The following is a 25,578-nucleotide window of genomic DNA, read 5'->3' as shown; positions in this document are numbered from 1 at the left end:
GTATCTCTCAAACTTATTTGACCATGGACCCCCTTCTCGGTGAACCCCTGTTCACAACTGTAGGATACAGTTGGAAAATAATAACTGGATTCTACAACCCATGAGCTTCTGTTGAAGAACCCATGATTAGACTGCATGGGCCTTGAGAGCTGGATCCACTTTCATTCATCCCTCTATAGCAGAGCTCCGGACACACTGAAGGCTCTTTGTCAGAGTAAACTGAGAGAATGAAAAGCCCATCGTGGCACATGGCAATGTGGTGCACACACCTCTGGCCATCAGTGATGTTAGATTTGACTGGATAATCACACCACGCTCATAAAGGTTTGGAAAAGGTATGACTGCACCCCCTATTTCTATCTGCAGGCCCTTCGTGTGAAGCAAATAGATGAGAACTTGTTGATCTTTTTCCAGAACATCCAAGGGAGGTCCAGAGGCAGTACCCTTCCCTTCAAAGGAGCACATGGCCCATACTGGCCAAATCCAAAGAGAGTCCAAGCCTGTCAGTGAACACACAGACCACCTCCCAGCTGTAAACCCAGTCCCTCCCACTCTCCTGACCACACGCTTGGATGCTGGCTGCTCGGCACGGGGAAGCAGCAACTGAACTGAGACCACCCTGCACACACAGGCTTATCAGGATAGACAGCACGATGCAGCCTCTCTTCAGATGCTCTGGACAGCCACACTCACACGTCCAGCCTGAGTCCTGTCCAAAGCTCAAAGGGAATGTCCTGATAGTGTCTTAGTGTCCCCAGGTAACATGTGATGGCCCAGCGGGTAAAGAATCCACCCGCAATGCAGGAGACACAGGAAATTCAGGTTCAATCCCTGGGTTGGGAAGATCCCCTGGAGGAGGAAATGGCAACCCATGCCAGTATTATTGCCTGAAAAATCCCATGGACAGAGGACCCTGGCAGACTATAGACCAACAGGTTGCAAAGAGTCGGACACGACTGAGCGACTAAGCACGTCCCCAGGTAAAAAATCTGTCGTATGTAGTCATCTCCCGAGGTAGCCACGCCCCCAGGCTGCCACAGAGGAGGGATGAGCAGACGGAGAGAGGGGCAGGCAGTGTCGTCCACACTTCAGACCCTTGGGTGGTGCCCCTCTGTCCCTGGGGACCTTCACAGGGTCTCCTGCCCTGGCATGTCTGACCCTTCTCTGGCCTCAGCTGTTCCTGCTCTGACCTCACTCTGCTCACTGCTTAGTGGGGCACCCTGGCCTGCCTTCCAGGTCCCATTGGCTCTTACCCCTAGGCCTTTATTTTTACTTAATATTTTCTTTTCTTTCTTCCTTTCTTTATTCAGCTATGCCAAGTCTTAGTTGCTGCATGCAGGATCTAGTTCCCTGGCCAGGGACTGAACCCTGGTACCCTGCATTGGGAGCCCAGAGGCTTAGGCCCTGGACCACCAGGCAAGTACGCCCCCCACCCCTGCCGCAGGCCTTTAGACACACTGTTCCTTCTCCCTTTCCTCCCGCTGCTGCTCAGATTTGTGCTCATCTGGGAGGCTCTCCCTGACTCTCACAGGTGAGGACGGGTCCCCCTATAAAAACCTCTCACACCTTACTTTTCCTTCAGGGCTCTTACCACAGTTTGAGGACAAACTGATTTGTGGGATTTGATTAGCAATGGAATCCCCCACTCTGAGCACCAAGAAGACAAGGAGACTGTCTCTTTCAGCCTGTGAACACATCTCTGGCATCCAGCACCATGCTGGGGCACTTGATTATTTGGGGGCAAACGCATCCCTGCAGCGGTCTTTCCCACACGACATTATGATAGGCATGGTCTCCCAGGCTCCTGCCATCCCTGGTGGGGAGCGGGGGTGGGGTGGGGTGGGGTCCCTGGGCCACTCCCCTACCCCGCCCCCAGGCCCTCCTCTCTGAGCTTCCTCCTTCCTCCCTCAAAACATGGTGGGTCGAGGTGGGCCACAGCCTCCTGCCCTAGCTCCACTTCAGAACCTAAGTTATCTCTGAGGTTGAGAGGTGGGTCTCTTCTCTCACCATCCCCTCCCCAGGCCCCTCTGCCACTCCTGCCTTCCCAGCCTTGGACCAACTGGGCACCAGGGAAAACTTGGGACCCAAGGTCCAGCTGAATGATTCAGGCTTAGAAGCCCTGGTCGTGGGCACCTGGGTGGGCACAGGACCCAGGGGGCTGCAACCAGCAGAGCTGGCCTCGAAGTCTCTCTCCCTCCCTCAGACCCACTCCTAATCTGTGTGCAGCCTGGAAAAGCAGCCACCTGGCTCCGTCATCCTGCCTGGTGGGCAGCCGGCGCCGGCCAGAGATCAATGCTCTCACACCCTGGCTTGCAGGCTGGCCAGTGGCCTCAAAACTGTCCCAGAGCAGGTCAAGACACTGCTATCCCACCGCTCTCTCCTGGTCCATGGGAGTCGGGGTTATTTCACAGAAAGCGAGACCTGTTTGTTAGCAACTTTGCATGTCAATCTGCACGAGCTAGGGAAGGGCTGGCTCTCACAATCACACAAGGATAGAAATATCAGTATCTTCCAACGCCTGGGGAAGTCAAGAAACTCATCCTTGGTCACAGAGAAATTTGGTAGCCAGACCTTGTCTGAAGAGTGATAAGAGCTGATAATAATATGTCACTTATGATATGTTAACTAATGTAACCTCCACAGTAGTCCTAAGAGGCAGGGTCAGTGCTGAACTTGACACCCAGGGCCTGGCTCCAGAGCCACAACTTCTAACCACTATACCACACTGCCTGGCAATATTGTAGAGAAACACTGCAAACAGAAACTCTAACCCAATTGAAAAACTGGATTCAGTTTCGGATTAGCAGATACAAACTGCTATATATAAAATAGATAAACAACAAGGCCGGAATGTATAGCACAGGGAACTACATTCAATATCTTATAATTAACCATCACGGAAAACTAAACAAATAAACTGGATTTCCAAGTCAAAAACTATTTACCCAAGAGCTTACTGCATGTAAGACAACAGCTGCTGAAGACTCAGTTAGGACAGCTCTGCCCTCCAGGCACTTTAAACCTACTGTAAGTAGCTCCTCATATGGCTCTCTTCACCTTCAAAAAAGAGGGATTGAGCATTGCCTTGCTGTTTCCTCTGTAGCTCACAGGAGAGGGGAGATACGGGCATCCCCGTGGTGGTGAACTATGGGCCATAAATTTAGTTTGGAAATGGTTTGCTTTGGGCCAACAGAAATGCCACGGCAGCTGTGCCAGAGACCTGCTTCATAACTCAGAGAGCACTGCCTAGAGATGGACAGGTTAAAGGCAGCTTCAGAATAAGCTCCACCTGCTCTCCCCTCTCCCCGAGATCCTTCCTGGCTTCAGAAGAGCTCCCAAAAGGGTCCATCCAGAAACGACTGGCCCCCAAGGCCAAGTGAAAAAGTAACAGAACAGCCCAGGACCATTGCTAAAGACCGTCTCCAATCATTTGTGGTGTCTCATCTTTATCTGTTTTAGGAACTGTGGGTGTTTGTGATTGCTTTCCCCCCAAAAAAGATGAGTTTTATAAAATGGAGCTTTTATTATTATTATTCAGGTATAGTTAATGTTGAAGCTGAAACTCCAATACTTTGGCCACCTGATGCAAAGAGCTGACTCATTTGAAAAGACCCTGATGCTGGGAAAGATTGAAGGCAGGAGGAGAAGGGGACGACAGAGGATGAGATGGTTGGATGGTATCACCAACTCAATGGAGATGAGTTTGAGTAAACTCTGGGAGTTAGTGATGGACAGGGAGGCCTGGCATGCTACAGTCCATGGGGTCGTACAAAGAGTCGGACACGACGGAGCGACTGAACTGAACTGATAGTTGATTTACAATACTGAATAAGTTTCTGGTAGAAAATGCAGTGATACGCAATTTTTAAAGATTATACTCCATTTATAGTTTCATAAAACATTGTCTGTATTCTCTGTGCTGTATAATATACACTTTTAGTTCATTTAATTTATACATAGTTGTTTTTAACCTCTTAACCTTTTACCTCTATCTCACCCCTCTTCTCTCCTCTCTCCCCACTGGTAACCACTAGCTTGTTCTCTGTATCTGTGAGCCTGTTTCTTTTTTATTATATAAGTGATGTCAAACAATAATTTGTCTTTCTCTACCTGACTTATTTCACTAAACATGATACCCTCCAGGTCCATGCCACATTGTTGCAAGTGGCAACATTTCGTTCTTTTTTATGGTTGAGTGGTAGTCCATTGTGTGTGTGTGTGTGTGTGTGTGTGTGTGTATCATCTTCTTTGTCCATTCACCCATTGATGGACACAAGTCGCTTCCATATCTTGGAACAGTAGAATGACCAGGCCCTAATAGAATCACCCAAACCTCCAGGGGCCCTAGGACACTGTTCGGTCATCCACTGATCTAGTTCTATACTTAACAACCAAGCTCTATGATGCGCCCTGCTCTGCAAGGTATGGAAAACAGAACACAACCAGCATAGTCCTGTCCTCAATGAGCTTGCACTCTAGGGTATCGAGAACAAGCAACTTGACATTGACCATGTTAACAAGGGAATAGGAAACCACTGGAGGAAGAGAAGATTTCATCCTTGGGACTCTGCAATGCAACAAAGCCACAGAGCCCAGTAAAACTTTCTGCAATGACAGACACGCTCTATATCTGTGCCATCTAGTTTATGGAAGCCACAAGCCATGTGTGGCTATGAAGCACTAAAACATAGCTAATGCAACTGAGGAACTAAATCTTTGGTTGCATTTAATTTTAGTTAACTTTGAATAGCTATATGTAGCTAGTGGTTGCCAGATTCAAGAGCACAGCTATTGCAAGGGATAGGGGATGGGGGCGCGATGGCTCACCCTCGCTGGAGTTTCTCCTAGTTGAGCCAAGGTACAACAGATTAGACCAATAAGCAGATTCTGAGATAATTTCTGCATTTGGAAACTGGACATGAAAACATGAATTTATTATTTATAGGTTTCAACAAGAGAACATCCCAGCAGTTCAACACAGTCCACCTAAAGTCACAAAGGCAGATTTTTTCCTCTCTTCTTCAGAAGACAGGAGGGACAGGATGGAAGTCCCCAGCACCACCCATGACTGGGTCATTTCTCCCAGCACACAGACAAAACTCAAAGTCTGAGTCACCCTGCTGGGACTGAACTCCCGGGCCAGAGAAGTCTGCTGTGGGCTCAAGAGCAACCAGAGTCGGTGGAAATTTTTGGAGTTAAGCAGAGGCAAACCGTCTCCCCAAAGAAGCAAACCATTTCCCTCTGAGGAAGAAACAGCATTTTCATAAAAATCTTCACAACCCTTCCTTCTTCCTCACCAAAGGACAACAAAAACAAAATAATTATGTTAAGTATGATTGTGTAATATGGGAGCCAGACAAAAGAGGCCAAGACAATTGTGCATTTGCAAATGGCTCCTATTCCCTCCCTCTCTCCTTGGGGAGTGAGTGGTTCCAAAGCAAACACGCACAATTTTCGTGTTCTGCTCACATTTGTAAAGTAGGACAAGCACTTGAAATATATTTAAACAATCCATCCTTTCTACTGGAAAATTAAGCTACCGATGGGGACTATCTTCACCAGAGAAGAGACGTGGGCAAATGAAATCAATATTAGATAACAGTCCCTTCTGTCTGAAATGTGTACATGCTGATCCTTGCCCTCAGTTTCCAGCAGAGTACAATGTAAACCCTGCCACAGCTTTTGCTCAGGGAGACCATTCCACTACCACAAACTGTGTTGGGTTTAACAGACTGCCAAGTTTCCATGACAACAGAGGGAACAACAGAGGCAGCCTAAGTTTCCATTGGGGAGGAGATGTTCGATTCTTTATAATAGGGAGTTGGATTCACAGTTCTACCTGTACCATGCTGATTTCACCAGCATCTAAAATTCTAAAATGGCATTTTGCTAGTAACATGCCTACTTCTATAGTTTTCTCAAGTGAAGAAAGTGGGGCAGGAACCATACTATACAAAGCAATGGTCTGGAAGTGTGAGATCCACAACTTGGAAGAGCAAGCAGCATTCCCTTTATGATGTTGTTGTTGTTGAGTCGCTAAGTTGTGTCCAACTTTTTTCAACCCCATGGACTGTAGCCCACCAGGCTCCTCTGTCCATGTGATTTCCAAAGCAAGAATACTGGAGTGGGTTGCCATTTCCTTCTCCATGGGGTCTTTTGGACCCAGGGATTAAACCCACGTCTCCTGCATTGTAGGCAAATTATTTACTACTGAGCCACCAAGGAAGCTCCTCTTTATGATATCAGACTCAAAAATCACAGGCCAAACTCAAATAATTTGGGGTTTTTAAAAATAAATTCATTTGTAACACAGCTTCAGTTACTCACTTTTAACTTTTTTGTTTCACTTATAGATTGCTACAAAACAAACCATCCCCAGACTTAGTGGCTCCAAATTATTCATCATGTCTCTCAATTCTGTGGGTTGGCTGGGCTCAGCTGGATGGTTCTTCTGCTCCACATGGTTTTGGCTGAGATAACGCACAGGCTTCATTCAGCTGGGAGCTTGGCTGGGGCTGGAACACCCACTGTGACTTCACACACTGGTGCCTAGTTGGAGTGGCTGAAGGTGCAGAGGGCCTGGTTAGGTCTCCCTCTCCAGAAGACTTTCTTCTTTTATCCACATTGATTTCTTTCAATCCTTAATCTCTTATCTAGATGTCTAACTTTCTGTCACCAAATTTTTTTCCCCATCCAAGTTCCAGTTCCACACTAACTGAAGTTACCACTCTAAGAAGCAAACGCTTTCATGTTTTAAACACCACTGTTAACTTCCTCAGACCTCCTGCTACACTGTCTTCACACATCTATCAAAACCTTCTACATACTCCGTTAACATTTATGTATGTACATGTCTAGAAAAGACTGTGTCTTATTCCTCTCTATACACACAGGGCCTAAGCCAGAGCCTGATCCAATGCAGTTGTTTAACACATGTTTGAAGAATGGATGGGGGAATATCAAACCTTACCTAAAAGATATCCCAAAGAAGCTCCTTTTTCTATCACTTATTGTAAAAAGAGATATTCTTTGCCAAACTACCACCAAATGCTTAACACTCGCAAATTTTTTTTCCTTTTTTTTTTAAAGAAACATCTATTATATAAAGGAAGCCATACATTAACCACAGGACTTGCCCCTTGAATTAAGGAGGAAAAAATTTCCTGAGCCATTGAAAAGAATGCAGCTGAGTGGCTGAGACAGTGTCCATGGAATTCATTCCCAGTGAAACTGGCGTTAGCCTGAGAATCCTCCTCACAAAACTTGGAAGTCACTCCACCCCCCAGATAACTCACGTCACCCACAAGACAGGCAGTAATCTGAGATGCCCAAGGTTGCTAAGCCTGAAATGTGTACGTTAAGGCAGGAAACCCTGACAATTTAACAGCCAATGTGATTAGCACTCTGGTTTTTCTGGCAGCTATAATATGCATGTACTTGAGTAAAAACAAAAGGCAGATTCATTTATAAAAAATATTTTTGACACCCTGAATTTACTTTTTTTCCATAGACTCAACGTTGTAAATAATGGTGAGTGTCCCAGCCCAATATGCTAATGTCGAATTGGAAGGAAGAGAAGGAGAAGGAGCCTTCCCCGTGTGCCTGATGAGTAGGTAACAGGCACAGTCAAGGCTTCCAGGGCCAGGCCCCCCAGCCGGGTAGAAATCCCTGGCCCTTCACACTGTTCCTTCCTGCCTCAGGACTTGGCATGTGTGGACCCTTTTCCCTGGACTGTGTTTCCACCTCATAAACTCCTATTCATCCTTCCAATCTCCATGCAAATGCAGTTTCCTCAAGGCATTGGTCTTCTCTGTTAGGTCAGGACCCTATGATAAGCCTCCACACACCCTCTACTGTCCACTGTGGCCTGTGTCACGATTGAAATTAAATGACCAACTATTTAATTATGCATTTCGTGCCCCCTCCTCCCCACTAAGCCACTGCTCCCTGCAGGCAGGAACCATGATCTGCTGGGTGTCACCCTGCTGGATCCCCAGTGCCTGGCAGGGGCCTTACCCAAAGTGGGTGTGTAATAAATATCTATTGATTGAATGAATGAAGAGGAAACTGAGGCTCAGCCAAGTTAAGCTAGTAAGTGGCAGAATACATCTATAAGTCTGACTCAGTGGCCCAGATTCTCTCTATGACACCACATGGCCTCCTTCAAGGCAGGATGGTCAGGGCTGAGCCCTGGAGGCTGGCTGGGGAGGTGGGCAGGAGTGGGGGTGGGTGGGACAAAGGGAGCTCTGCTGTTAGCTCTGGTATCAGTGGCAGGGTTCTTGGTGGTAGCCCCTCTGGTGGACAGGAGAGGAGACTGGTTCTGCAAGCAAAGAGAGCTTTCCTAAGGGAGGGAATTTTTTCCTCCTTATGTTTGTAAGTCCAAGTCCAGCTCAAGGTTTTAGTACTCAGGCACTAAAAAGCATTTCTGGGAGATAAATCTACTACTGGAAGAGGGGGAAAGGCCACTCATGGAGCCAGTAAGTCAAGAAGCACACTCCAGGACGTCCAGCTGCAGCTCAGCCCTGTCCCAAGCTGGCCCTGTCCGCCTGCTGTCACCGGCTTCGCCATCTGCAGAACCGGGTTTCGGCCCTGTTCTCTGGGGCGGGGGCCGCGTCCTTGGGAACGAGGAGGAGCCGAGTCACATGAAGACATCCCTCACCCACCCACTATCTAATCCATCATTGGCCCTGAAAATCCACATCCCCACTTTTGCCCGCGCTCTCACCCTTCCCTGACCTCACAGCCCCCGCATTTACACAGGTGCACAGGAGGGCCTCGCTCAGGGCACCTCAGAGCAGTCCCAGAGATGGAGGAGGGGAGATAAGGGAGGTCAAAGCGGGTGGGGGCTGCAGCGTGGCGGTGTCTGCTCTTCTTCTCCACACCTCCCCGGCAGGGCCTGACAACAGCATGCCGATTAAAGGGCTTTTCATGCTGCTGAGGGAAAGCAGACGGCCCCCTCCAGCTGCTGGGCAGCTGGAAGTGCTTGTGTTGTTTTAGCCAGGAGAGGCCTGACCCCCGTCACCCCAGCCCCACCCCCTCCCCAAGGGAGGAATTCCGTGGCCACCCCGGCTTGTCCACCCAGCTTCCCTCCTCCACTCTGTCCCCCACAGCTCTGGAGATGATCAAGCAGGACCCAGGAGACAAGGCTGTCTTACACCAGGTGCCATTGTTGGGGAGGGGTGAGGAGGTGGTCAGTGGGTTCAACAAAGCAGCTGAGACCCTGGGTGGAAAGAAGCACTAACAAGGTTGCAAAGGTAAACCTCCTGACTCAGACCCCATCCGTATCCCCAGGCCATGCCCCATGCCAGCCTATCAGAATGGCGAGCACAAATCAAGCGTGAGTTAGGGCCCAGGCCATCAGATTTCTAAAATATGAAGCCTTCTTCTAAGTGACAGAGCCAGACAAAAAGCTACATACTGTCTGATTCCATTTATGTGACATTCTGGAAAAGGCAAAACTATACAAATAGAAATCAGATCCGCAATTGCTGGAAACTGGACGTAGGGGGAGAAAAGGAGAAGTGGTGATATGCTCTATCTTGATTATGGTGGTGCTGATACAACTACATAATCTTGTTTAAAAACATCAAAGTGTACACCTAAAAAGGAGGAAGTGTACTGGATGTAAATCATATCTCAATAAACAAAAAAGAGAGAGAGAGAGAAAAGCACAACCCCCCCCCCCCCCCCCGCAAAAAAAAGGCATGAAACTTCCCACAGGCACACAAAGAGGTTTCTGGAAATTTTTCTGCCCACTCCCTTCAATGACCAAGCATCATGCAAGGTGTGTTGGGGATTGTGAAAATAAACAAGAACCAAGGCCCTGCCCCCAAAAGTTGATCCAGTTGCCAAGATGGACATGTGTACAGCTAACTTCATCGGGACAACATTTTCCAAATCAGCAACCAGGAAGCAAAGCCTGAGTCACAAACAGACGAAAGGAGAGAATATTTGAAAATGGGGTGCCCGGAAATCCAAGATGTGAAATGCCTAACTCTGAGAGAGAGAAGACAGGAGAGGAAGGAAAAGGAGGCATTCGTTCAGCAAAGAATAACTGAGCACCCATGCTGAGTGTTGGGGGCAGAGCAGACAGAGCAAGAGACTAACACAGACTACAAGGAAGAAGGAAGATTTCTCAGAAAAGGGGCTGAATCTGGGTGGCAAAGGATTTCCCCAAGCAGGAAGGCACCCTGAGCAACAGCAACAAAAGGTGCACAAAAGTTAAGCACAAAATTCAAAACATAGTTTTGAAATGACCATTTATAGAGGATACAAAGCTTTAGGGCTAGGGTGGGGGTAAGATCATGGAGGGTCTTGAAACGTCCATTTGTCTTTTTTTTCCTTGAAGAATTGGAAGCCAGTGAAGAAAGTAAAAGATAAAATCAGAAGATCAGACGGGAGCTTTAGAATCTCTGGCAGGGATCTGAAAGACAATGAAAACACTGATTCAAAAGTTCCTATGGCTGAACAGAAGAACAAGAGGAATCCTGAAAAGAGGGGGCATATGTGGGCCAAGGAAGTGGCCAATTGAGACAACTGGATGAGATTAAAGCACCAAGAACCAGGTAGCTGTAGGGCTGCTGCCCAGAGGAGATGGTCTGTGCTCTCCATCACAGCCCCACCGGATTTCCGCAAGGCTAGGAAGGCAAAGGCAATGGCACCCCACTCCAGCACTCTTGCCTGGAAAATCCCATGGATGGAAGAGACTGAAAGGCTGCGGTCTATGGGGTCGCTAAGAGTCGGACACAACTTCCCTTTCACTTTTCACTTTCATGCATTGGAGAAGGAAATGGCAACCCACTCCAGTGTTCTTGCCTAGAGAATCCCAAAGACAGGGCAGCCTGGTGGGCTTCCGTCTCTGGGGTCGCACAGAGTCGGACACGACTGAAGCAACTTAGCAGCAGCAGCAGCAGCAGGAAGGGAAAGGGGGTGTGCCACAAGCATGCGTGTCAGCAAGGAAGAAGGAGACACAAAGGACAGGTAGGGATGAAAACATTTCTTTGAATGAGTGGAATCCTTTAGCTTAAAATCTGTTTAGGTGTTAGCCCTACAGGGTGTCAAGCCTTCTGATCAGAGACACAGAGCATTTATTTTTGTTTCCTGCTTGCAACACCCCAGTCACTAAATCCCAGCCAATGGAACTGAGGGCATAGAGAAAGTCACCCGCCCATCCCCCATGCCCCATCCCTCAAAGTCTGCCACCAGCATAAATAAAAAACTCCTCTCTCTCCAAATCAAATAAACAGTACACTATCCAGAACCCAGATTTTTTTTTTTTTTCAGTTCTCTCAGTCCATTAGCACTGGAAAAAAAAATAAAGGTTAAGTCAATGGTATTAACAAGGAACAACAAATTGGTCTTGTATTCAAGATGCATTCAGGAGATGCCGATTTACAAGAGAGAACTCAGACATGGGATTCAAAGCCCAGAGGACCGTGAAGGTGTTCTTAGGACCTGTTTTGTTCTAGGCACTCCACCTTGCGTCCCAATGACACACACGTCTGGCAGTCAGGGTTTGCTAAATTCGCTCTATCTCTCTACCCGGCAAGAGCAATTTATTCCACCAAGGCTAGTGGCTCCTTACATGGTTACCCTTGGATGCTCCCACAGGCTCTGCCTAGGGCCATGCTCCAAGTTTTCCGTGGGTTTTTCTAAGAATGCAACTATCTCACACAACACTGAGCATCCTGGCTAGTGGCAACATGGCCCAGACACGACTCCTGCACATCCTGGCCCTGCCCACCGTCCTCTGCCCTCCCCCCACCACTAGCAGCATTTTACTGATACGCGACATTTGTTTATATCCAGGGGAATGAGGGATGATATTGGTCAGGCTTGGGGGTAATGACTATTGTGGGAGAAGACTGGGGTTGGTCCTGATCCAGCCAGGTGCTGGGCAGTAATTGAGCCCCTCTGGCTGGAAGGATGAAGTCCCAAAATAGAAGTATTTTCACGGGAGGCTGAGTGAGATTATGGGGAAAGTAGGAGGTGTGGAAGTTCAAGATCACTTTGAGAGATTCTGGGTGTACATAGAGCAATTTCAGGGTCTAGGTGACCAAGAGACACAGAAGCGAGGCAGGTCCTTCCCCCCACCCCCCAGCCTGCCTGAAACCCAGCCTTGCTCTGGCAACTGAACCAACAGCTTTGGCAACAGCTGGGAACAGTTCCATTGGCCCAGGCTCGGGTGTTCTCTTGATGCATACTGCCAGCAGTGAGGTTCCTTTTAGGCAAAGGGGGAAATTATGACTAGTTTGTGGAAGCACCCCAAAGTAGAGACTGAGAGGAATTGGTGTTTGAGCAGATGAGGGTCTTGTTTCCTTTGTAATTTGGGAGTAAAGGCCGATATGACGCCATTTTCTCATCGACAGACAGAAGAGACTTGGAAATACCAGTTCTAAGAGAGATGCTAGTGGGAATGCAGGTCCACTCAGCAGGCTGCAGGAGTCAGACAAGCACCAGAACATAGGGAGATTTGCAAAGACCAATTAAACATCCAAAACTCCATTTTCCAAAACGGCAATACCAGATATAGCTGTCAGGCTCCCAAGCTGGTCTACAAAATACCTCAGTAACTTGTTATGTGGCTAAAATAAAACTACTAACTCACAGCCCAGAACAGCAGGGTAGGAGTTGGATAGCCTCCACAGGGCTGGTCATCTGTTTGTGAGCTTAGGCCTGAGTGTGTCCACTGTACAGACACACACACGTGTGTGTACACACACTCACACACTTGCTAAGAGCCCTGAGCAAGTACTCTTTTGTAGGGCACAATCACCACCTCTGGTTCAACAGTGTAGGGTTAAGAACATTGGGTGGGGGAAGCTGCTCACTAAGTTACTTGCTAAAACAATGACTCTGGAAGTCTTCATTTTCCTCTCCTCATAAATTTGCTCTGCATTGTCAGCTGTAAGTCCTTTAACATCACAAAATGTTCCTTAAAGGAGGGGAATGGCACTCTGTTTAGTGAACCCCATGGTTCCCACAGAGGTCATGATCAGACGCTCCTGCCCCCTCAACAATGGGTCACTTGTGCGGGTGATTCCCTACCAGCGTGGATCCTGCCCCCACCCCTCACACCGTCCTCCCCCCAGTTTTCCTGAGTGGTGGAGAGGCCCCAAAGCCCACTTTGGCACTGAACCCCTTAACCTGAAAAACAGACTCTGGTCTTGGCCAAGTCTCCCTCCTTGCCTCGCTAGAGGGCTACCACCTCACCATCCACCCCTTGGAATTCTTGGTGCTGTTGCTGCTGTTGGCGTTCTGCCGTTAGAAGATGTTTGTCCACTCACCCATTTTGCAGTTGAGGCCTCTAGCCTTTTCCTCTTACTGCTCCCCTTATCATCACAGAAGGGCCCCCAAACTGCCTCACCCCAGCCCACCCAAGATAAAAGACTTCCATACAAAGTCTAAACACAGCAAGAAGTATTACAGGCAGGCGTATTACACCCTCTCGGCCCCTTTGAATTACTTCATGGCTCCATGATAACTAAAGGGAGAAACGGGTGTACTTTCAATGTCATGGAATTATCACGGAGGAAAATGTCATTTTAATGCCCATCTTGCTTGGACCAGATCCTACAGCATATACACACAGGCTCATCTTCATCTCTACTTAAAGAGTGGAGCAATTTATCCTGACAAGGAAGATAACAGAGGGGGAAAAAAACACTTTATCCACAACACTTGAGGAAATCCACTCCCTTACAGCGCTAAGCCCTGGGGATGAGAGCTGAACAAGCACAGACTAAAACAAACAGAAGAGGAAATCCCAGTCCTGCTATGTCATCAAATTATGTGGGGGCGTGTGTGTTTCCTTTTTACTGCTATTTCCACTGTCATCTTGAGACCCTGGTGCAGCGTGCCGAGCTCCAGATCACCAAACACACAAGCAGAGACACACACACCCAAGGCCTTCAAAGTCACTTACAGACAAAAGAGAAGAAAGAGTGGAGCCCACGTGGGACGGCCATGTGCCACATAAAACCTGATGCTGTCACATGTCTCCAGGCTGAGAGTCCCTGCCGCGCAGCTCAGACAAGGATTAATTACTGCTGTCCAGAGCCCAGGCTCACATCTTACTTTGCACAAGTGTGAGGCTGTTCTGGGCAGAGGAGAAATCCTGTTGACCCAAACTGGGGCCAAAGAAAAGTAAATACAACCATGTCAGGTTCTACAGACAGGAAAGGAAGCTGACTGGAAACCCGGAGCAAGCCCACTCCTGAGAGAGAGAGAAAGAGAGAATGGTTCTTCCAATCCTTTCAGATCCTAGGCACAGAGAAAAGCCTTTCTTTTAAGAATTAAAAACTTGTAATTGACTTTTGAGGACCTTTTTCTTTCAGTCCAGACATTTCTGGAGTTCAGATCTTCCTCAAATGCTGGATGAGTGACCTGACGGAAAGGAACATCTACCTCTGCGCTTGGCAGATCCCATCTGAGTAGCCTATCCTGTGGAAACGAGGTGGCAAGGGACAGGCCGGAGCCACTCAGCAGAGCCTGCAGGGCACGCTGGGCAAACCGGCACAATCCCAGGAAATGGGACTGCTCAGGCTTTGTGCTTAAGGTTCATGCCCCCAGAGACAACATGCTAAAGACTGTTAATCCAGGCTCAAAGGGGTCTCAGGGCCAAGGAAATGCTCATAATATAGAGTAAATAAAAGCAAAGCAGAATATCATATGTATGTGTGTGCAGAGAGATAGAGATAGGTAATACTCAGATGTTCAAGCTGGTTTTTGAAAAGGCAGAGGAACCAGAGATCAAATTGCCAACATCCGCTGGATCATTGAAAAAGCAAGAGAGTTCCAGAAAAACATCTATTTCTGCTTTATTGACTACGCCAAAGCCTTTGACTGTGTGGATCACAATAAACTGTGGAAAATTCTGAAAGAGATGGGAATACCAGACCACCTGACCTGCCTCTTGAGAAACCTATATGCAGGTCAGGAAGCAACAGTTAGAACTGGACATGGAACAACAGACTGGTTCCAAATAGGAAAAGGAGTATGTCAAGGCTGTATATTGTCAGCCTGCTTATTTAACTTATATGCAGAGTACATCATGAGAAATGCTGGGCTGGAAGAAGCACAAGCTGGAATCAAGATTGTTGGGAGAAATATCAATAACCTCAGATACGCAAATGATACCACCCTTATGGCAGAAAGTGAAGAGGAACTAAAAAGCCTCTTGATGAAAGTGAAAGAAGAGAGTGAAAAAGTTGGCTTAAAGCTCAACATTCAGAAAACGAAGATCATGGCATCCGGTCCCACCACTTCATGGGAAATAGATGGGGAAACAGTGGAAACAGTGGCTGACTTTATTTTGGGGGGCTCTAAAATCACTGCAGATGGTGACTGCAGCCATGAAATTAAAAGACGCTTACTCCTTGGAAGGAAAGTTATGACCAACCTAGATAGCATATTAAAAAGCAGAGATATTACTTTGCCAACAAAGGTCCGTCTAAGTCAAGGCTATGGTTTTTCCAGTGGTCATGTATGGATGTGAGAGTTGGACTGTGAAGAAAGCTGAGCACCGAAGAATTGATGCTTTTGAACTGTGGTGTTGGAGAAGACTCTTGAGAGTCCCTTGGACTGCAAGGAGTTCCAAACAGTCCATTCTAAAGGAGATCAGTCCTGGGTGTTCATTGGAAGGACTGATGCTAAAACTGAAACTCCAATACTTTTGGCCACCTCATGCGAAGAATTGACTCATTGGAACAGATCCTGATGATGGGAGGGATTGGGGGCAGGAGGAGAAGGGGACAACAGAGGATGAGATGGCTGGATGGCATCACTGACTGGATGGACATGAGTTTGAGTGAACTCCGGGAATTGGTGATGGACAGGGAGGCCTGGCGCAAAGAGTCGGACACCACTGAGCGACTGAATGAACTGAACTGAACTGAAAGAGAGACAAATGTGTGTGTTTAGACATACATATATACATGCATACACACACACACACATATATATGTACACATGTTTACTTAAGGATATCTTCTTTGCACTCCAGAGACAGAGAGAGAGACAGAGAGGACAAAAAATAGAAGGCAATACACCAACATGTTAACGCTGGCTCTCTCCAAATGGTGGGAATATAGATGGGTTTGTCTGGTGTTTTCCTTTATGCTGTTGTCCAGTTGGCAACTCTTGGCAATCCCATGGATGCCAAGGCCTCCCTGTCCCCCACTTTGCCCAAGTTCATGTCCATTAACTTGGTGATGCCATCCAGCTACCTCATCTTCTGTCTCCCTCTTCTCCTTCTAACTTCAATCTTTCCTAGAAACAGGGTCTTTTCCAATGAGTCAGCTCTTTTCCTTTAGACTCTTCATTTCCCAAGGTTCCTACAATAAGCTTGTTTCAAGGGAGTTTGAAAGTGAAGAACACTCAAAACTGCACTGACCCAGGCCTGCCTCTTTCAGCTAAGCTGCCACCAAAACTGAGGCCAGGGGCTGGGAGAAGCTTGCCTCCCTGGAAGTGGGAGGGGAGGGTGCCTTCCTCTGGGCTTTTTTATCTCCTGGCGTCTGATCAGCTGTCCTGTTCTGCATCACACACACAGCTCTTGTAAAGAAGACACAGAAAGACTTGGCCTCCTTTCCGTGGGCTGTCATGCTGGGCCCGGATGGTCCCTCCACCCAGGCAACAGCCTGGTCACCACGTCATCTCCTGCTCCAGTTCAGGTGGCTGGGTGAGGCAGTCTCAACCTTCCCGACTGAAGGAACTCTGACTCTCATCTTCCAGTCCAACACTGTGTATGACAGGGTTTGCCAGTGCATTCAGCAGCCTTCCAAAGGGTGCACGTGTGGCCTGCATCAGCCATCATACTACAAGGTGATGATGGGTGCTGAGTATGCTGTCTTATGGGGCGGGGTGGGGTGGGGGTGGGGGCTGGAGGAGAATGGAGGAGAAGTGTAAGTCCATGCCTAAAAATGAAGCCTTGGGGGACAAGCAGCTCAACTTCAGGTATGGGAGGGAAATGGGCTTCCCCAGTGGCTCAGTAAAAAAAAAAAAAATCTTCCTGCAACACAGGAGCTACAGGAGATGTGGGTTTGATCCCTAGGTCGGGAAGATTCCCTGGAGGAAGGTATGGCAACTCACTCCAGTATTCTTGCCTGGAGAATTCCATGGACAGAGGAGCCTGGAGGGCTACAGTTCATAGGGTCACACAGAGTCGGATACAACTGAGCACCTTAGCACGCATGCACAAATAGGAGGGAAACAGAGGGCCATCTGTCCTCCCATTCCTGCAAGATGCCTTTAGAACAAAATTGTCCCTGCATTTCCTTCCTTGCAAAATGAATCAAAACTTGCAAAGTAGTTTTGTATCCTGGCTTCACAAACTGCCACATTTATTCATGGGATAAACATTTACTAACCTTTCTATGGACCAGGCGTGGTGCTGGGCAGTGGGTGCAGTAAGGGACACAGTGACATGGTTCCTGCCCTCAAGGGCTGTGCTGAGTCTCTGCAATGCTCCCGTTCATATTTCGCATACAGATAATGTCCTTCTAGGTCCTCAGTCCCTCCAAGCTCTACAGTGTCAGGATCCAGGCACGGACTTCAGAGCAGGGATAAGTCAAAGCAGGACAAGCCATCCACATGTAACAAACTCCTTGGGGAACATTCTTGGTCTAAAGCATAACAGCTGGAGCCCCCAGAAGCCAATGCCATTTCATGAGCTGATCCAGAAAAGCAGACCCACCCTAAAGAGAACCTGAAAACCTGCTGTTAAAGGGATTCATGAGGCCCCCAGACCAAGTCCTGATGTTGCTCAGGCTCAGACTGTGTCAAGATCCAGGAGAGACTGCCTCCCAGCTTGATCTCCAAAAAGACAGGGCTATTGGTAACATGGGCTTCCCTGGTGGCTCAGACAGTAAAGAATCCGCCTGCAATGCAGGATTCCTGGGTTTAGTCCCTGGGTTGGGGAGATCCCTTGGAGAAGGGCAGGGCAACCCATTGCAGTGTTCTTGCCTGAAGAATCCCCATGGACAGAGGAGCCTGGCGAGCTATAGTCCATGGTGTCACAAAGAGTCAGACATGATTGAGCGACTAAGCACAGCAAGGGTAACAAGCTCTAGCACTTGAACTTGTGCAGGAAACATCCTCCCAGGGAAAGGAGAAAAAGACAACTTCCAAGTGCCCCTTTTTACCTCAACAGAGTAGGTCCTCCCAAGTCCTGATGTATTTTAAAGCATTTTGAAGATGCTTAAAGTAGAAGCATCTTTGTTTTAAATAGATTCTCCACATCAGATCTAAATCTGTTGGGGTCCACCAGAAAACAGCCTTGAAACACCATATTTTAGTGCAGAAGTTCCAAGAAAGAAGACTATATTATCTAACCTAGGCTATAAAGTGCCTAATTGCACAGCTAAAATTTAAAAGCACTCTGAAAGAAATTGGAGGGAAAGGGTCATAATAGAAATAAATTAGGGAGAAAGAGGCAAGGGGTTCTCATTTATTGTAGGGTTTCCATGTGCAAGGCACAGTGCAGCCATCTTGCATAAATTATTTGCAGTGACCCTGACAATCTAAGAGGTAATACTCTGTGTCCCACTTTGCATATGAGAAAACTGTGAGGCTCAGAGAAGCTAAGCAACTGCCCAAGGTCACACAGTCAGAATCCAAAACCAGAGCTATGGCTCCATAGTATCACAGCTAGCAAGGATCAGAGAACAATTTTACCAAGAGTTACCTGATCTAGCCTTGGTCTACAAAAAGGCTCAGCAATCTGGAAAAAAATGCTATCTGACATGGATATGTCCTCACACATAACTACTGAGTCAAGACAATGTCATCTGCTAATACTCTGTCCCCACACTCTCACCACCTCCCACCCACCCCCTTAAAAAAGGACAGGACAGGAGGACAGCAAGGAAGAGAGTAGCTCTAAACAGAGACTCTGGGTCCTTAACAGGCCCCAGCACCTGGCACAGCAGCACTTTCCCAGGGCCCTGCACTCCCCACCCCTGCAGCTCAGCTCAACCCCATCTTCCCAGCTACCTGCACCCTGGATTGTAGGTGCTCTGTATCTCTCGGGGAACTGCTCTCTGACACAGGTGAAAATAAGAGGGGTTAAAGTTTAGAGTCAATGCCATTCTATCTGATGTGGGGAAAGGGGACTGTCCATATTTATGAGCCGGGGGGAAGATGGATGACAAACTCACTCAATTCTCCAACTGCCAGGCAGCTATGACATTTGTAATAAGAACCAGGTCTGAGCCTTTCACAGGACACAACAAAGAAAATGCTATTTGGAAAGTGCTCTGTACTCTGCAGAAAATGCAGGTGTTAAAAGCACAGGCTTTGAGTAGACAGACCTGGGATCCAGTCCCTGAACTTCAGACCTTGGTCAAGATACTCTCGACCATAGATGAATCTCCGTTTCTTCATCTATGGAGATAGGAAATGGAGCAGTTTTACTATTAAAGGATGAAAGATTAGGTGGTTACCTTAAAAGTTCTTGATAAATCTAAGCTATTACTATATTAATACTTCTATTATTAACTAAATCAAGGTTGTTCAAACTACATTCTGAGTTCTACATGTTCTCACTGAAAATCTTTGGGGATAGGTTGGCAAGGTTAAACTTTGGATAGAAATTGCCCATTTTCTTTGTATTTTCCATTTGTGTGAGTGCATTTCTTTCTAATTTCATAGTACAGTGATTTTCTGCTGTATCATCCAGAACCATGGCAAAAGGAAATGGAAAATATTTAAGTTCTAAAAAGTTACAAATTAAAGAATAGTACGACTGTTACTAACTGTAATCAAAATGTCTTTATGGAGAGGGCAACAATGAGTTTTTTTCAATGGGAGAATAATGTTACTACAAACCCACAATTGCCATCTGACTTCCACAAAAAGTAAATATTACTCCTCTAAACACTGTTTTAGACCTCATTTTTTCCAATAAGGGTCACTGGCTTGAAATAAAGGATTAAAATAAAAACAAAAACACTTGGGTTGCAACAAAACTATGCCCTTTTTTGCTTGAGCAAAGAGTACAGTTTTGTTGCAAAATGAATGTCAGAGAAGCATATCACTTTTAAATTTTTGCTTTGCACATAATAAGTGTGTCCCCTTGCACACACTAAAATATGGTTTGATTTCATGTAAGAGCACCATGTGTTCAAGAAGTCTCAGAGCAGCTGCCCTAGGTGGGTCTTGTCTCGTATAGCTCATCTCAGAATTGCTCAGAACTCCTCGTGGGGTGACAGAAGGAGAACCAGTATCCCCATCTCCCCACATCTTTCAGCCCTGCCTGACAGAGCATCTTTGCCCCTCTCTACATCCCTCCCATCCCAGCTCTTGTGATCACCAGGAGACCATTGACATGGCCGTGCCAGCCAGCATCTCTCTTCTTCAGGCTCAAGATTCCCAAAGCACAAAGATCAGTCCCCAGACCTATAAAACTGCCCTTGAGTGAACAGTGGAGCAGAGACCCACTGAATGCAACTCATCTGGCCGTGGTGAGCCGGGAAAGAGGTCTGCAGCCATGTGTACCATGCTACATCTGTAGCCCAAATGGGTACCAGAAGGCCCCTCTGGCTCCCACTGCCCCCTCCCTCCTGACTCCTTTGTTTTTCATATCCCCTGCTCCCTTCCCTCAGGGCTACCCACCCCACCCCTGGGGAGATGGGAGTAAATAGGGGACAGCAGGCAGCAATCTGAAATACACTCCAGAAAGCACCCCAAATAGCAGAAGAAGGTTACCCCTGGGGCGTGGCCTATTCTAGCCAGGCAGGCATGCATTCTACTGCATAATACAACATGTTTCCTAAAAAACCAGTGTCCCACCCCCCCACCCCCACCCCAGCATCCTTTGAGAAACTCTGACTGTGGAGGAGCTAAACCCGTGGTTCCACACATCTCTGGAAAGCCAAAGCCCCCTCCCACTTCCCTGGTGGCCAAGTTGAGTTGGGGGAAGGTGGGGACAGATGCTGGCACCTTCCAACAACTACACACCTGGCTGCTGGTTGATGAACTGCTCTGGTCTCAGGGGACAGGATGGCATAAGCCACTGTTTGGTTGGGGATGCCCAAAACAAGAGGATGGCTCCAAAGTTTTAGCCCTGGCAAGGTTTTGCATACCTCCCCACCCCACCGTCCCCGCTGCCTGTCTCTTGCTTCCCTTCTCTTTCCACCCCTTGAATCTGATTCAGTTACAGCCAGACCAAGGCTGGGTGACAAGACAGAAAAGCCAAGAAAGCCCTGAACCAATGACAAGAATCAGAAATGGAGAGGCAGAGAGCCTCTGTAAACGGAAGTTACAACCAGACGTGGCATTTTTTTTTTCCTTCCTCCCCTTTTTGTGCTGCCAACACCGCCTCCACAACCCTGACGACAATTCTCAGGAGAATCTTCTCTGATTTTTCATAGATGTTACAAGAGCTAGTACTGCTATAGCCTTCTCAGTCATCCTTTCAAAACATCTGAAACATCTAACTGCTCTCTAGAAATTCCTCCTTAAGGCTCATCTAAATCCCTCACACTGGGACTTTCCTGGTAGTCCAGAGGTGAAGAATCTGCCTACCAATACATGGACATGGGTTCTATCCCTGGTCAGAGAACCAGGATTCCACATGCCATGGGGCAACTAAACCCATGCCCCATAACCACTGAGTCTGTGTCTAGAGCCCACACTCCACAACAAGAGAAGCCTTCACAACGAGAAGCCTGTGTGCCCCAGAGAGAGAGCAGCCCCCACTCCCGGCAACTAGAGAAAGGCCCACGTAGCAACGAAGACCCAGCACAACCATAAATAAAAATTTTAATTAAAAAAAAATAAATCCCTTACACTGCAACTGATTTCCTATTGATTAAGCTGATTTCCTATTGATTCATCCAACAACTCTTTCTTGAGTATAGAGACCTGTGTGCATGTGTGCTCAGCCGCTCGCTCAGTCATGTCTGACTCTGCGACTCCATGGACTGTAGCCCGCCAGGCTCCTCTGTCCATGGGATTCTCCAGGCAAGAATACTGGAGTGTGTTTCCAGGCCCTCCTCCAGGGGATCTTTCCAACTCAGGGATCGAACCTGCATCTCTTACGTCTCCTGCATTGCCAGGCAGGTTCTTTACCACTAGTGCCACGCAGGAAGCCCCTGTTAGAGGTCTGACCCAGGGCCAACCCCCAGGCTACAAAAGAACTTGATCTGGCTCCTTCCTTCCAAAAGCCAATGCTCTGGTTGCAGAGAAGAGATGGACAAGCAGGAAGGCACCATACCTTGCCTGCCTCATCCCCTAACTGTCACCAGCAGTGAAGGCAAGTGAGCTACAGGGTGTCTAGGATGAGCTGGAGCAATCGAGGGGACCACACAGTAGGCAGAGGACATGGGCACCTCTTTGAAGAGCAGATACGATTTCTGCTCATGGCTGAGAGGAGGAAGGGAGAGAGCTTTTGGCAAAATGACCGCACATGTGCAAGGGACAAAGGCAAGACCAAACTGCCTGCAGCAGAATGTCTATGTCAGCACCAGGCGGGTCCCTCAGTCCTTCAGGCCAGAGGCAACATGGGAGGCTTGGGCAGGAAAGTCACTTCATAAAACTGGCATTTTCAGCTAGTTATTCTGGCCACTGTGGGTAGAAGAGATGGAAGGGGAAAGAGAATAAATGCAAAATGGACAGTTAAGAGGCACCGGCAGAAATCCAGACCCAAGGTGTTGACAGGGATCTGGGCTACCCAGTGGCAGTGGGGATGGAAAGAAAGAATCAGCTCAGGAGATGGTTTAGGGGAAGATTCTGGAAACGGCTGTCCCCATCTTCTGCATCCAGCCCACTTCAGTGAATGTGATGTAACTGGGTCACCTCCTGCCTTCCCCGCTCCAGGCCAAGCACTGCTTCAGGCACTGGGGGACGCGGGTCCTCGTCAGGAGCAAGCTTCACACGTGCCCTCTCACCAGGCTCCTCTGGCGCCAGAGCGAACTTTCCCGAAGCCCAGCCCTGGAGCCTAGCAACTTCAACCCCTGACTCAGTCTACAGTGTCCTGGGGGACCCTCCTCAGACCTCAGGCCCTCCGAACTCCAGCCCAGGGACCCAGCTGCTGGCTCCCAGCCAGGAGTGTTCGGAAGTGGCTGGGTGGTGTTACTCTGCACCCTATCAGCCGCCAAAGGGAAAAAGACACCCTCCCGGAAGCCACAGTTTGGTTCAGGCATTGGTGGTGGTGGTGGTTTAGTCACTAAGTGTGTCCGACTCTTGTGAACCCACGGACTGCAGCCTGCCAGACTCCTCTGTCCATGGGATTCTCCAGGCAAGAATACTGGAGTGGGTTGCCATTTCCTTTTCCAGGGCATCTGCCTGACCCAGGAATTGAACCCAGGTCTCCTGCATTGCAGGCAGATTCTTTACCAACTGAGCTACGGTTCAGGCATTAATGCCTCCAAGAGAAGACTTGGTATCCCCTGACCCTTGCCCCAGGCACACATCCATCTACCCTCAGAAAAGTCTCTGGCACAAGGCCAGTGCCACATGTGCTTCTTGAGTGAGGTGGGCCTCACGGGACCCACTGGAGATGTGCAGAGGTGGGAAGGGCCCATCAGAGGTGTCAGTCTCCAGGGACGGGAGGCAGTGGGAGGCAAAGGATGGAACAGAGCCAAGACGATCCAGAAGCAAGCGCAGCAGAAGCACGTGCGGACACCGCAGCCCAGTCGCCTCCGAGGTGGGCTTGGGGGTCGGGCTCCTCTCAGGGGCAGTGATGTCCTCTGTATACCCCCCACCCAACCCCAACACGGGCCCTTGTTGAGTTCTGCACCAGACCCTGGTCAAACCTCCAGAAAGGAGACGGTGTCCAGCTGGGTCCAGACGCCACAAAGAGGTATTCTTGTAAGAAAGTTTCTCTCCTTCACCCACCTGACGCCCCTGGGCCTTCTCTCTTCTGTGTCCACACTGAGAAGCCCCATGGCATCTAGCCAAACTCTCAATTAGTACTACTGAGAAGTCCCACCTGTGTTTAATCCAGTCCCAAGAAGCTCTTTATTGGCTTGTACTTTCCCCTGGAGATCATGTCTCTCTCCCCTCCTGCTCTGGGAGTTCACATTCCGAAAAGAAGCCTCCAAGATTCAGTACCCTATGCTCCAGACTTAGCTCCCAAATGGCTTCCAGAACCTTCTTGAACATTCTTTGGAACACTCACCCCAATGTCCCAGAAGGCATTCAGTTTCCCAGGCGTTGCTGTGGCCTGTGCAGCACATTTAAGGCAGAGCAGAACTTCAAAACCCGAGTCTAGCACTTACTTGCTGTGTGACCCTGGGACAGTCATTTAACCTCTCTGAGCCTCAGCTGCTTCATCTGTAAAATAAGAATAACGCCCACTTCATGGATCTCATGAGGACCAGAGAAATGACGCATATTAGTGTGCTCAGCCCGTGCCTGGCACACTGTAGACACTCGATAAATGGTAGCTATGCTTATTGGGACCACTCACCGCTCTCAAACCAAAATAGGACAGGCGAGTGGGGTAGCTCCAGCCAGTTTCTTCTTCTTCCTCTGCTAAGGGTCAGAGGTTCCAGGGACCTCAAATATGGCAGACGCTGGTCCCAAAATGGTCCTTTCCTATGACCTTTGGGAGCCTGTCTCTCCTGAAAAGGCTCCTATTTCTCGAAGAGGTCTTACCAAGAGATCCAGACACTCCAGACAGCTACCGCTTCAGGGCAAAGAGACTTGCAGAGGGCAGTTCCCTGTCCAGAAACACTTCTGTCCTTGTCAAACATCCCGGCACTCACACCATCTACCACTTGGGGGTTCAAGAGCTCTGCTTCCTGACTCACTCTTGGAGAATTTATGATAAAGGTGGAAAATAAGAATAAACACAAGCCTAGGAAGCATATAAATATGTGGTTTAACTATTTGGGCTCTGAAGAAATGTAATGTAATATTAGTAACCCTACCCAGATGGACATATTAACTGGGCAAAATGAATTAATCTAGATTTTCCTACCAAGTAGTCATATAAGGCAGATTCTTATTTCCCTTGCCCTCTGAAGGAAAGGTCCCAGGAAGCAGAAAAGGGGCCACCAGAAAGCACCCCAAAGTAGGGCTCAGAGGAAACCAAGACCCCGCCCAAGTACATACACCAAGGATGAGGAGGACCCAGAGCTGGAGCTGCGCTGGAGTCTATAAATCCAGCTACAAAGCCGCCTGTGCTGGGCTGGACCCTGACCCCATCTGGCTCTGACTCTGGCCTCAAGCACACAGAGCCTGCATAAACAAACAGAGGATCACACTCACCAGGGCCAGGAGGAGACTGCAGTCTTGCTTTCTGAAAAAGCTGCAGTTGGCCAAGAAAAATCATCTCTGATACAGACAAGGAAAATCTCAAAAAAGAGTCAGAGCTGTCCCCGGGCACAATGGCGCCGAGGAAGCCGGCCCGCTTCCCGGAGGAGGAGGCTGATTCACCACCAGCCCAACCTCCTGCCTCCCAAGCTGGGTGCCAGATGCAGATGTTCACACACACACACACACACACGCACACACATGCTCCTCCGGGGCTGACCCTGGGCCAGTCTCTTCTCCCATCCGGGTCTCAGGTCTGAAGCCTCCTGAACTTACTCAAGGCATCCCTTCTCTCCAGCAGGAGCGCCACTGCCCGAAGGC

At 48.4% G+C, this 25,578-nt stretch overlaps 1 protein-coding gene across 7 annotated transcripts in view; it reads right to left on the bottom strand.

Moving 5' to 3' along the window:
• SMOC1 (SPARC related modular calcium binding 1) overlaps positions 1 to 25,578 on the bottom strand; it is a 152,741-nt gene that overhangs the window by 79,606 nt on the left and 47,557 nt on the right. Inside the window, exon 1 of one of the 7 annotated variants that reach the window (XM_070797779.1) lies at positions 23,930 to 24,039. The exons of the other annotated variants lie outside the window; for them this stretch is intronic. The gene's annotated coding sequence lies outside the window, so the exon portion shown is untranslated. Of the gene's footprint in view, positions 1 to 23,929; positions 24,040 to 25,578 lie in introns of those variants that run through there. 7 annotated transcript variants of the gene reach the window in all.

Source organism: Bos indicus, chromosome 10 (genome assembly GCF_029378745.1).
Source record: "Bos indicus isolate NIAB-ARS_2022 breed Sahiwal x Tharparkar chromosome 10, NIAB-ARS_B.indTharparkar_mat_pri_1.0, whole genome shotgun sequence".
Taxonomy (NCBI): Eukaryota; Metazoa; Chordata; class Mammalia; order Artiodactyla; family Bovidae; genus Bos; species Bos indicus.
Note: the sequence above shows the minus strand (reverse complement) of the source record. Positions and strands in the feature narration are given on the sequence as shown.